The sequence below is a fragment of the Phyllobates terribilis genome, unplaced genomic scaffold (genome assembly GCF_046119375.1).
Source record: "Phyllobates terribilis strain yellow unplaced genomic scaffold, ASM4611937v1 Scaffold_35__1_contigs__length_13245226, whole genome shotgun sequence".
NCBI classification, from domain to species: domain Eukaryota; kingdom Metazoa; phylum Chordata; class Amphibia; order Anura; family Dendrobatidae; genus Phyllobates; species Phyllobates terribilis.
This window is the reverse complement of record NW_027362795.1, coordinates 473,106-484,923: the sequence shown is the minus strand read 5'-3', so window position 1 is coordinate 484,923 and position 11,818 is coordinate 473,106. Positions and strand designations below refer to the sequence as shown.

General features: G+C 42.0%; 2 protein-coding genes and 1 pseudogene across 2 annotated transcripts in view; 1 reads left to right on the top strand and 2 right to left on the bottom strand.

Annotated features, from left to right (window-relative positions):
* Positions 1 to 11,818, top strand: part of LOC141182572 (uncharacterized) — a 449,915-nt pseudogene that overhangs the window by 143,681 nt on the left and 294,416 nt on the right.
* Positions 1 to 11,818, bottom strand: part of LOC141182573 (uncharacterized) — a 258,948-nt gene that overhangs the window by 5,129 nt on the left and 242,001 nt on the right. The gene's annotated exons all lie outside the window — the stretch shown is intronic.
* LOC141182677 (uncharacterized) overlaps positions 1 to 11,818 on the bottom strand; it is a 57,210-nt gene that overhangs the window by 39,605 nt on the left and 5,787 nt on the right. The gene's annotated exons all lie outside the window — the stretch shown is intronic.

Below are 11,818 nucleotides of genomic sequence, written 5' to 3'. Positions count from 1 at the left end.
CTCTCCAACATCCACTGCGTGCTAATTTCCGGAAAGTGGCTGTGCAGTCAAAATAGTCACTACTCCTATAGATTAATTCACTGAGGGTTATAATATTCAAAATGGAGTCACTTTATGAGAATTTCTACTGCTCTGGTTTTCTGCCATTTTGTCATATTAGGGCTTCTGCAAATGGTGTGACCCATCTCCTCTGAGATCCGCTGCTGTGACGTCTGCTTCTTTCACCATACCTGTCCTCATTCATTCTGCAGAAAATCTGACTTTGTGGTGTATGTAATCAAATGCCCATGTTGTCTACTATTCGTAGGGGAAACTACTCAACACATCAGGGACCATATTGCCAGCCATAAATCCACGATTCTTTGCGGCAAAACCTTGTTACCACTATCCCATCATTTCTCCAGCGCCAGGCATGCAGTATCACAACTCAGGTTCCAGGTGATCGAACAAGTACCCAGATGAAGTGCTGGATACACACCCAAAAGACACTGACAGAGGGTCTCAACCATGAAATAGATTGGCTAACTTGATTATCTTTTTTTCAGACACACTAGATCAGCTCTACAACCTCTCCTATTCCTCCTCTCCAGGTGAGTTCCAGAAACCCCCTTCCTCTCTCCCCTGGCTTCCCCCTCCAATCTCAGTCTCCACCCCTTCCCCTCTCCCCTTCTCCTCACCCTCTTACACACAGCTCCCATATATCATTCTAGCAAACCTAATTACATACAAGGGGCATGGCCTCACACTATTTAGTTTCATACATTCCTTACACACCCCCCCCCAATTATTCCTTTCATCCACGGCACTAATTGACCCAACCAGCACAATTTTATTCCCCCACCCAGATCAACCTCACTTTTGCCCCTCATCGATACGCCATGATGACAACATAACAGAACTGTGTATGTATAATAATTCACTAGCGCAGGAATAAGGCTGGAGATATACTAATGAGATACTAAAACATTTGTATATTTTATCAGTTTAAAATGGATTACACCACGAACGCGCCATAATAAGCACTTTTCTCTTCAAGTCATCCCTGGACTGTTTCCAGAGGTAATTGATTTAACTAAAAGTTACAATTCCTAATAAAATTATATGTTTTTTATTCTAACCTATTTTACCTTACCTATATTGTTTCTTTGATTCTCCAAGTCAAGGGACCAAAAAGATCACTTGGACAATCGTAACTCGCTTCCTATAAAGCTATCTACCAACATCCTCTTTTTCTTCCCGGTAGGTGTGGTACCACCAAACCCTTACCTGTAGACATAATTTTGGAATTAACTAATTTTCAATATTTTAGTTTTCTCTACCACCGAGAAAATACACCAACACAGAGGACCACTAACCATCCTTCCTTCCTCACCAGCAGGTAAGATCGGTTACTCCTCAATCAGACCTGCTATCTTCACACCACATTCTAAACCATTTGTCTTCAAACTAGGAAAGAAACTACTGAACCTCAACCGGACAAATTATCTGAAATACAGGAGGAAAATTACTATCCCACCACTCTACCCTCCACATTTGACCGTATCTCCGACAGGCTATATTTTATCCTATTTATGCCCCAGATTTTACTTTTGTAATGTATTTTAAACAAATACTAATACATTCGCATATTTTATCTCATTAGTATATCTCCAGTCTTATTCCAGCGCTAGTGAATTATTATACATACTTTGTACATTCACTTTCCCCGACAGTGTGAGGATACTGTCCCACTTGCTGCAGGAATAATAGGCCTACCTGCCAGCGCTACTCCTCTCTAAAAAAAATTACCATAACAGAACTATCGCATATAGCCTAACGCGCATGCGCAGTCTTCACCAGACGCCATGGATATGCTACATATGTGACACGGCCATACGGGGGGACAGGTCCGCCTCAACAGACCCACTCTCCCTGCCACATCACCTGCCGGTGATGCAACTTCCAGGGGGGGGGGGGGGGGGGAGTTTGAGCGCACGCACTTACGGTCTGGCGGTAATCACGGAAACATACATAAACCCTCCAACCGCAACAAGAGACAGATGCACAAGATGAAGGTGCGGGAGCGCCTGTTCACAGCTCCATTAAAGGTACCCACCCAGCACATTTTGAGCCGTCAGGCAAGCCACCTGGCCACAAGACTCTATACTGATCTGTTTGGGGACCTGTACTCCCTATATGTCTCTGCCCTGTTACTTAATAAGCTTTATTACTTATCTGAGTGGGGACCTATATTCCTCATATGTCTCTGCCCCATACCTAACATAACTTTATACGCATCTATTTGGTGACCCATTTTCCTTATGTCTCTGCCCTGATACCTAACTTCTTTACCACCTAAGCTCTATCATTCTTCTCCTTGGCCCTCCTCCGGCTCCTTTGCTCCTCCACTTAATCATTAATCTTTTTGCTTCCATTGTCCCATCTTTTTACCAATGACTTACCATGAGGCCAGAATATCAGCAATGCTTACCTGCAGGACGGATGTCCTAGAAGCCGCTGAAGATTGTCACACAATTACAAGTACATTCATGATGAGCATATGAAAGGCTCATATATATATATATATATTTACATATATACAGAAATTATATACAAGTGTCTTCACATTTATGTATTGTTTCTCTTTTTTCACAGCGACATTACGAATAAGACTCTGACAGGGTCGAAACATTAAAATTGATATGTGTCGCATATCCCTGCACCTTTTTAGGTCAGCGCTTATGTCTGAATCACCATATGTGAAATAAACTGTTCGCATACCAAAAGGATTGTGCGGTGAATCATTACCTACAGATATTCATCCTGCAGACTGCGCTGGTGATGGAGGAGACGTCAGAACCAGAAGCTCTGGAAGGCGCAGGCTCTGTCCAGCCACTAAGATTAGGGTTGCTGGGACCAGTAGTACCATCCAGTCTGGCAGTATGGGTGTGTGTGCTGTCCAGCTGGAGTAATCTGCGCCCTCCTTCAGAGAATTGGAAAGCACCGCACCCTACTAAAGCTGGAAGCATATTGCCGGAAGCTGCCAGATACAGCCTTGTTCTCCTCTGGTTCAGTCCTCTGTGATCAGCTCCCGGCTTGTGGATTTGTTTCCTGTTGTGACCTCGGCCCGTTTACTGACTACTCTTGTGTCCTCTGATTTTGTATTTTCTCTGCCCTCCTAGTTCTGACCCGGCTACCTGACTATTCTTCTTCCCATCTCACACCACAGAACAGCAGGTAACACCAAGGCCCAAGCCTAGGGGTCTCTGTGTAAGTCCAGATCCATGTAAAGGGGTTAAAGAATGTTGAGCCAACCAATCCCTGGGCTCTAGAAAACAGAGGAGATAGTGCCAAACCTGTTCGTGGTGGCCATGTTTGAGCTGCCAGGTGACCATGAACAGTGCTCCCAATGTATTGTGTCTGCACACTATTCCAGCAAGATCTGCTTTCAAATAGCTAAATGGCGCTCCTTTCCTTCTTAACCTGCCATGTGCTCAGACAGTAGTGTACAACCGTATATAGGGTATTGTGCGATCAAGAGCCACCATGGGCAGCACGGTGGCTCTGTGGTTAGCATTGCAGCCTTAGAAAAATCCGGAATCCCCGGCGAAACGCGCGTCAGGGATGACTCCTAATAGTTTCATCAGACAGTATTATGCCATATTTGACCGCACTAGAGTGCAGTGTTACAGTGCTGCATAAAACCAGATTTACCCTGTTTTAGCTGTCAGCTCTGTTAGATCTGACAGACTGTTGACATAGTTGAAATTGTCTCTCACGCTGATCATACCCACACACGTGTTGACAGCGTGGGAGAGGCCGATAGTGGCATATGCTAGCCGCATCTGATATCTAAATCGGCAGAAAGAGTGTTGGATCTCCTGCACAACCAGGAGATCGTGACTTAGTGGGATCGCTTGCTTCTCCTGCTGACCATCAATTCTTGTGCAGACAGCGTGAGAGAGACGGTCAGTGGCATAGCTGAGCCGCTTGTGCTCTTAAGCTGGCTAAGCCTGTTATATTGCCGGAGTTATTTCACTGCCGACAGCACTACTGGAGCTGCGAGTGGAATTATTAAGGATCCATTACACAGATTGTGTGACAGGTGTAATAGTGTGCCCTGATAACCTCTGTACAAGGGCTCATTACACTTATATCTATCAGACCTGCCACACTTTTGAAGTCACTTTATAATATGGGGAGTGTATCCAACGGGCTAGGAGAATTTTTTACTATTGAATTCACACAGGAAAATTGATCCTTTATTTAATAAAATCTCTCCTGGCTGAGGATACTATCATAATTCAGCACACCCTTGATATAATCTATGGCATTCATTTTGTAAGCATAAACTCAGCCATCAATTATAAGGGACATTGGCTAGGGGCTTATTTTATTAATAATTTGATTCACCGTCTGACTATCAGTAATTTAGTGGATCAGGACTCCATTTATATAATCATGATCCATGATACATCCCTAATGGGATGTATGATTTACTAGGTTTTAATATTATTATTTCATAAAGAATTTCACTTTTACTCACACCCTTTTCCGTTTCCTAATTGTTTACTTGTAATTTGGTGGTGTTCACCTTTGTGAGTACTGTCTGATGAGATCAGACAATACTTTGACTATAGAATTGCAGCCTTGCAGCGCTGGGGTCCTGGGTTCAAATCCCACCAATGACAAAATCTACAAGGACTTTGTATGTTCTCCCCGTGTTTGCGTGGGTTTCTTCCGGGTTCTCCGGTTTCCTCCCACACTCCAAAGACATCCTGATAGGGAATGTAGATTGTGAGCCCCAATGAGAACAGTGCCGATAAGGTCTGTAAAGCGCTGTGGAATTAATGACGGTATATAAGCGAGTAAAATAAATAAATAAGCTGGAAAATAATTTGTAAGGCCCTTTGTTTCCTATTATCCTTTGTGAAGAATTCCAAAGTTATCACCATATAAAGTGACACACGTCAGATTTGAAAAATGGAGCCTGATTAGGAACACAAAACTGGCTGCGGAGTGCGAAGGAACCTGTGAAAAAAAATATTTTTTTTTATTCTATGTTACATCCCCAACAACAACCTATGTATAAGGGGAGAACTCCAACACTAAACCGGAGTTGGACTCATTTATGGTGGACCATTGGAGCTACTATGAGTCCTGAGCAGAACAGTAGAGAAAGTATTAGCGCCCCCATTTCAGGAGAGATTGTGCAGTAATCTGAATTCCTTAGGATCGAAAACATAATGGAATTTAGGACGTTGAGTGAATCCATGAAACCAGGGCTGGAGCCAACACATCTCCTGCAGGCGAGAATAAATGTATATTACAGCCATCAGCCACGCACAGCTTAGAGATATATCATGGCACAGGTGTAATGTTTTTTTATGTAGTTTATCGCAATCCTGTTTGAAGTTAGTTGGTTTTAAAATAAAGTGTAAAGTCAGGATAAAGGGAAACTCTGTAGTTATTGTACAGAAATTCACACTTGGCCCTCACTGCACATTTAATGTTGTCGATCATAAAAGTGAAGTTTGGCCAGAAAGACTGGACCTGGTCTTGTAGGGACCATATGAGGACATTCAGCAGCACAGAAGGGAGAGAAGGTAGATTCATCCAATAAGATATCAGGGATCTAGGAAGCCAACAGCATCATTACCCTCCGCTTTCTCTTACAGACCCATCATAATATTTTTCTTCAAGTGATTTTCTAACTTGTCAGCACATTCTACGCACGCTGTCATCTGGACAGGTAACGCTCAGCATCTTCTAATTCCAGGGGGTAGGTGGATCTTTCAGATTGTAAGTTCCATAGAAAAGAGCTTTCACAATTTCCCCAAGTAATTAGAACATTTTTCATATGGAGGCGAATGTTATGCTCTAGTGGCAAAATGGCGATCACACGATTATGATATGGCCAGACTACATCACCGATAAAGCAGCCATAGCTGGTGACAGAGAAGAATCTGTGACTTCTCTGCATTTAGTGGTCACTACTCACCTGGGTAGTCATATGTAGGAATCTCCTCTTTACTCCACTCATCACCCCTCACATATGTCTCTGTAGTATCAATATGGGTCAGATCTTCACCCTGAAACAAATATTGTAAAAGTCACAAACAGATGGAGAAGTCACATCTATGATCAGCTCTAATCCTGTCATCTCCACCGTTCTCATTACACAAGTATAAAACATATAATACTGGTGGATAAAACAAGACTGAGCACAAGACCTTCACAGCCGTCTACACATCATAGGGGAGATCTCATGACACCTTCTCTCCATCTACCTGATGATCCTGAGGAACATTGGGATCTTCTTGTTTACAGTCCTGTGGAAGAAGAGGACGGGGACATCTCTCTGGTGTTGTCCTCTTACTGGATAGATCTGGAGGAAACACATACAGGGACTGAATTCATTCTTTACATACAGATAATTATAGGCCGTGTGTATTTACTCCTGTCTATTACCTGGTGATGTGAGGGGCTGGGGAACCTCCATCATGACGCCCTTGTACAGATCTTTGTGTCCTTCTAAATACTCCCACTCCTCCATGGAGAAATAGACGGCGACATCCTGACACCTTATAGGAACCTGACACATACAATGATACCGTCATCCCCCCAATCCCTTAATAGTGTTACTGTATAATGTCCCAGCATTCCCAGCAGTGTCACCTCTCCAGTCAGCAGCTCAATCATCTTATAGGTGAGTTCTACGATCTTCTGGTCATTGATGTCCTCATGTATCAAGGCTTGAGATGGAGGCCCTGTGATTGGGCTTAGGGGTCTTCCCCATCCCTCAGACACAGGATCCTGACAGCGCTCACTAGAGGTCTTCTTCACTACTGTGTAATCCTGGTTATGGAGAGACACATTAATAAATCTCACTATAGACATTTCCAGAGTCCTCACCTCTCCAGTTCTGTCCATCTGTTATTCCCATAGATAAGAATGATGTAATGTGACGTCATCAGAATCTCTCACCTCTCCAGTAAGCCGGAAGAGGATCTCTAGGGTGAGGTGTAATATCCTCTCCGCCATCTTGTCTCTGTCCATATCCATCCTTGATGGGTGATTCACAAAAATTCTGTCAATATAGAAGATGTCCACTGAGAGGATCTGATATTGTAGTGACCTAAATAGGAAGACAATGAGACGATGGAACATCATAAAGAATTCCGTGTAATAATACAATTACTGGACACAATAAGGGAAATATATCAGGAGATAGAAGGTGTAGATGTTGTATTCTCTAGTCTTGTATGGATTTGAACATAAGTTGAATTGCAGAAAAAGACATCTCCTCCATGCTCTCAATCACTGGCTAAGTTGAGCACTGCTTAGCCAACTGATTAGCGGTAGCTGTAATCAAAAGTACGCAGGAAATACAGAGACTGGTGGGGGACCCAAGCAGCAATGGTATTCTTATTGGTTTACAACATTCTGCTTTTTACCCTGTCATGTACTAATGAAACCTATATATTTTAGGCCACAGACAACAAGCAGTTTCTTCCTCGGAGTCTGCAGCTGAATAAGTTTCTCATAGACTTATCTTCCATAACGCTAATTATCGACTCATTTACCGGCATTAGCAATACTACAGGAGATATTCATTACACGTGACATGAGAAATAACTACATGATGAGGATGACATCTTCTACTATAACTCCAGAAACATATTTGGCCAGAGTCCTTCACTGACTACATCACCACTAGTCATCTATATGAAAGTTTCCCATCTTTCCCAGGCTGTAATCTTTTTATCAAGTTAGATCTCATGTATAAAAGTTTGCTTGTAAGAACACCAACACAGGAGTGATTTGATGCTAATATCTCCATGTACAGTGTTTTTTTTTTCTGGATATGTCATAGAAAATATTAAAAATCTCTGAAGTTAATCGCCCCCCTCCCTCCTTCCCTCTGTCATTTGCAATCTGAGCTGACACTCTTAGGTGTAGGATTGTACAAATTACACTGGTCAACAAATTTTAACTTTTTTTCTGTTTCCTGTTTTAAAACATGTTGTCCACATATTTTGAGGCGCTGATTTCAGAAATGTAAATCAGAATTTCGGTAGCATGTACCATTCCCGAGATATTTTAATTTTACGATTATGATTAGGACAGTACATAGTGCATAATAAATTGGCACTTATATTAAACTTTTTATTTCAGAAGTGTATTTTTTGTAGAAATAACCAATGGAATTCATAATATGGACTCTCTTTATTATAATATACAGCACTTAAGTCCTGTCCAATCATGCACTGCATTAGTTGTGCACTCTCAGGCACGTCCAGACACAACTGTCAGACTTTGGTAGCATTATATAATAGCAGCAGTAACGACGCTGTAATCTTCATGAGTTTCTTCTGTTTTGAGAAAATTTCATAAGGAGCAAAACTGTTTAATAAGTAATGAGTTGTAGAATGTCGCATCAATGTCGCAATAGTAGTGATCTCTTTTGTTATACATGTGGAGATTATACCCTTAAAGCCCAGAAAAGGAGTATAACTGCAGTTGTTAAGAAGACATAGGAGTTATATTTTGGATGCAAAATTTGTGACCAAGACAGAGCAAGGGCTACTCATATATGCTGCTCATCTTGCGCTACGAGTTTGAGGTCTTGGCTGAAGGGTGTGCGACCATAGATGCCGTTTGTCATTCCAATGATCGGGAGGGAGCAGAAGGACCATATAACCGATTCTTCCTTCGGCATGACGAATGTATCCGGTTTTTCCTTCTAAGAACAGGAGGTCTATTGAATATCCCAAGCTCGCTTCTGCAATTAGACCACTGGAACACGATGAAAGTCTGCCAGTTCCAAAACCACCGCCGGTGTGGAGAATAGAAGAGGGCGATGAAATGATGGTTGATTCATTAGAGATGGAATCTGCTGCTGATTCAGATTTCGAACCATCAATATCAACTGCTCCACGTTTAATATCTCAAGCAAGACTCAACGATCTGGTCAGAGATTTGGGTTTATCAAAGAGTCAGGCAGAACTTCTTGGATCAAGGTTGCAAGGGTGGAATCTGTTGCAGCCAGGTACAGAAATTTCAGTATTTTGCAGTCGTCATGAAGATTTAAAAAAATATTTCAGTCAACCTGACAGTCTCACTTTTTGCAGTGATATTACTGGATTGTTTTCTGTCCTTGGAGTTGACCATGACCCAAGAGAATGGCGACTGTTCATTGATTCATTGGCCTTAAGTTTTAAGGCTGTCTTGCTACACAATGGCAATGTCTACTCTTCGATACCTATCGGACATGTCGATCAGTATGAAGGAGACCTATGAGAATATGCAGATGCACATTCAATACTCAAGGTACAAATGGAATATATGTGGTGATCTCAAGGTAGTTGCAATTTTATTAGGTTTACAGATGGGATACACTAAGTACTGTTGTTTCCTTTGGGAATGGGACAGTCGCGCAAGAGACTCGCATTATATCAGGAAGGACTGGCCACTACGCAATAAATTTATTCCAGGGCAGAAGAATGTTAAACACGAACCATTGGTAGATGAAAAGATGATATTCCTTCCACCTTTGCACATCAAACTGGGATTAATGAAGAACTTTGTCAAAGCAATGTACAAGCAAACTGAAGTCTTTGCTTACTTGCGACAGAAGTTTCCATGCATCAGTGATGCAAAGATAAAAGAGGGTGTTTTCATTGGCCCACAAATCCGAGAGCTAGTAAATGATAGTAAGGCTAAGTGCCCACGATGCAGAAATGCTGCATATTTTTTCCACATCTCCCTGGCAGGAAAAAAGCATGCGTTTTTTTACATACGTTTTTCCTGCCAGGTAGAAGCGCTTGTCAAGCGTTTCTGCATGCATTTCCGCATGCGGGTTATCAAGCTCTTTTCCAAGCGATTTTAGCATCACTTGGAAAAGTGCTTGACAACTTGATCACACTATATAAATCCATGCAACCGGCATGGATTTATATAGTGTGACCAAGTAATAGTAAAAAAAAAAAGAATAAGAATGGTAAAAAATAAAAATTATACTTACCTTCCGATGGCCCCCGGTCTCCTCAGCGATGCGACCGGTGTATTGGGCAGCTCGCGATGGTCTAAAAGGACCTTCCATGAGCCGCCCAACACACCGGACGAATCGCTGAGGAGACCGGGGGCCACCGGAAGGCAAGTATAATCTTTATTTTTTATTTTAAATTCTTTTTTTCACAGGTACTATGGTACCCGGGTCTGCTTGAAAAACGCATAGTGGGCATGCAGCCTTTCTTTGATGGTCTTCTGCATGGTGCAGAACATGTAGCATGGTCGGCCTTCAAGAATGTCGTTTTCAACTTTCTAGGCAACTACAAGGTGCCAAACTATGCTGAACAGTTTGAAAGTTTTCTTCAGGCTTACAAGTCAATGAAGTGCAACATATCACTTAAAATACATTTCCTTCATTCACACATTGACTTTTTCCCAACAAACCTAGGCACTGTAAGTGATGAACATGGTGAAAGGTTTCATCAAGACATTTCCCAGATGGAAAAAAGGTACCAGGGGAGGTGGAGGCCCTCGATGCTGGGTGACTATTGTTGGAATCTTGCCTGTGAATTATGGGACAGTGATTATAAAGAAAATCAATGGCAAAACATTTCTAAACTTGATCGCTGTTTCTGACTTTTGAATTCGGAATATCACATGCCACCACAAATTTGACAGTATTCAATGCATACATAATTGCATTTTTCTCAAAAATCTTACGTGATAGAGCAATTCTGAAGTTATTTCTCAGCATGACAATTCCGATAAGATTCACCCAATTTCATGCCGGAAACAAAAGCCTTATTGAACAGTGTTACCTATAGTGTGAAGTGAACCAGCCTAATCAACATGCAGGCCGTCCCTTGTGAAGTAAGAGGATTAAAGTAGACACCTCACAAGGTTTTCCAGTAAGACAAACAGCTGACAGTCTCCAAGACTTAAACAAGAAACTAATACCAGTAGGAAATTGAATGTGGCCAAACAGTGAATCAGCTTAATTAACATGCAAGAGGTTCTTGTAGGGAAAAGACTATGAGGATGTGTATTGTGCATAGACAAAGAGTGCAGATTAACCTATCTGTTCAGACAGGAAAAGGTCTATCAAGGATAAAAGGGATATCTCACACTCTTTAGAAATAGCCATGTTCACCCAGCATACACATTCCTTTCATCAGCAGAGCTTCAGCAGTCAGGAAGTCTCCGAATGAAAATATAGAATATTAGAATTTACAAAAATCTGATATTAATGACACATACATTTCCAGCACCGGGGCTAGCCAGAGAAAAGGATACATATTTTCTCATAACTGTAGCCCCTCTGCCAATGAGCCATAAAGGCACAGTGGCCACATAACTGACAACAGCTATGCCATTTTTGGTCTCTAAGTAAAAATAAAATCCTGATGGAAAGTATGGTGTCAATCTACAACTTCTGCGATCATCCAGAGAGGCGTTATCACATAAGTTGGGGATTCCATAAAATCATGAAGTGCTGAGACCAGCCCACAACCTGGTCCATGTATGAGAGATACACATCATGTATGCAGGAACCCCCATTTACAAAATGGCCATTTGAAGTGCTCTCCTTCAGCTAAACTGAATCGTCTCTGCGATCGGTGTAGCAAGTTCTCTTGTTAATCCCTTTTATTTTCTGTAACTATATGCTGTAGGTACTGTGGGAGTATTTTATCTAGAGGCTTAATGACCGCGGTCACCGCTACGACCGGGCCTAGCCAATGCTAGCCCCTGTTTCAGCTAGATGTGTGTCCTCGGACACACATTCATACCAACATAGTAATGTAGGTTGAATAAAGACCTAGGTGCA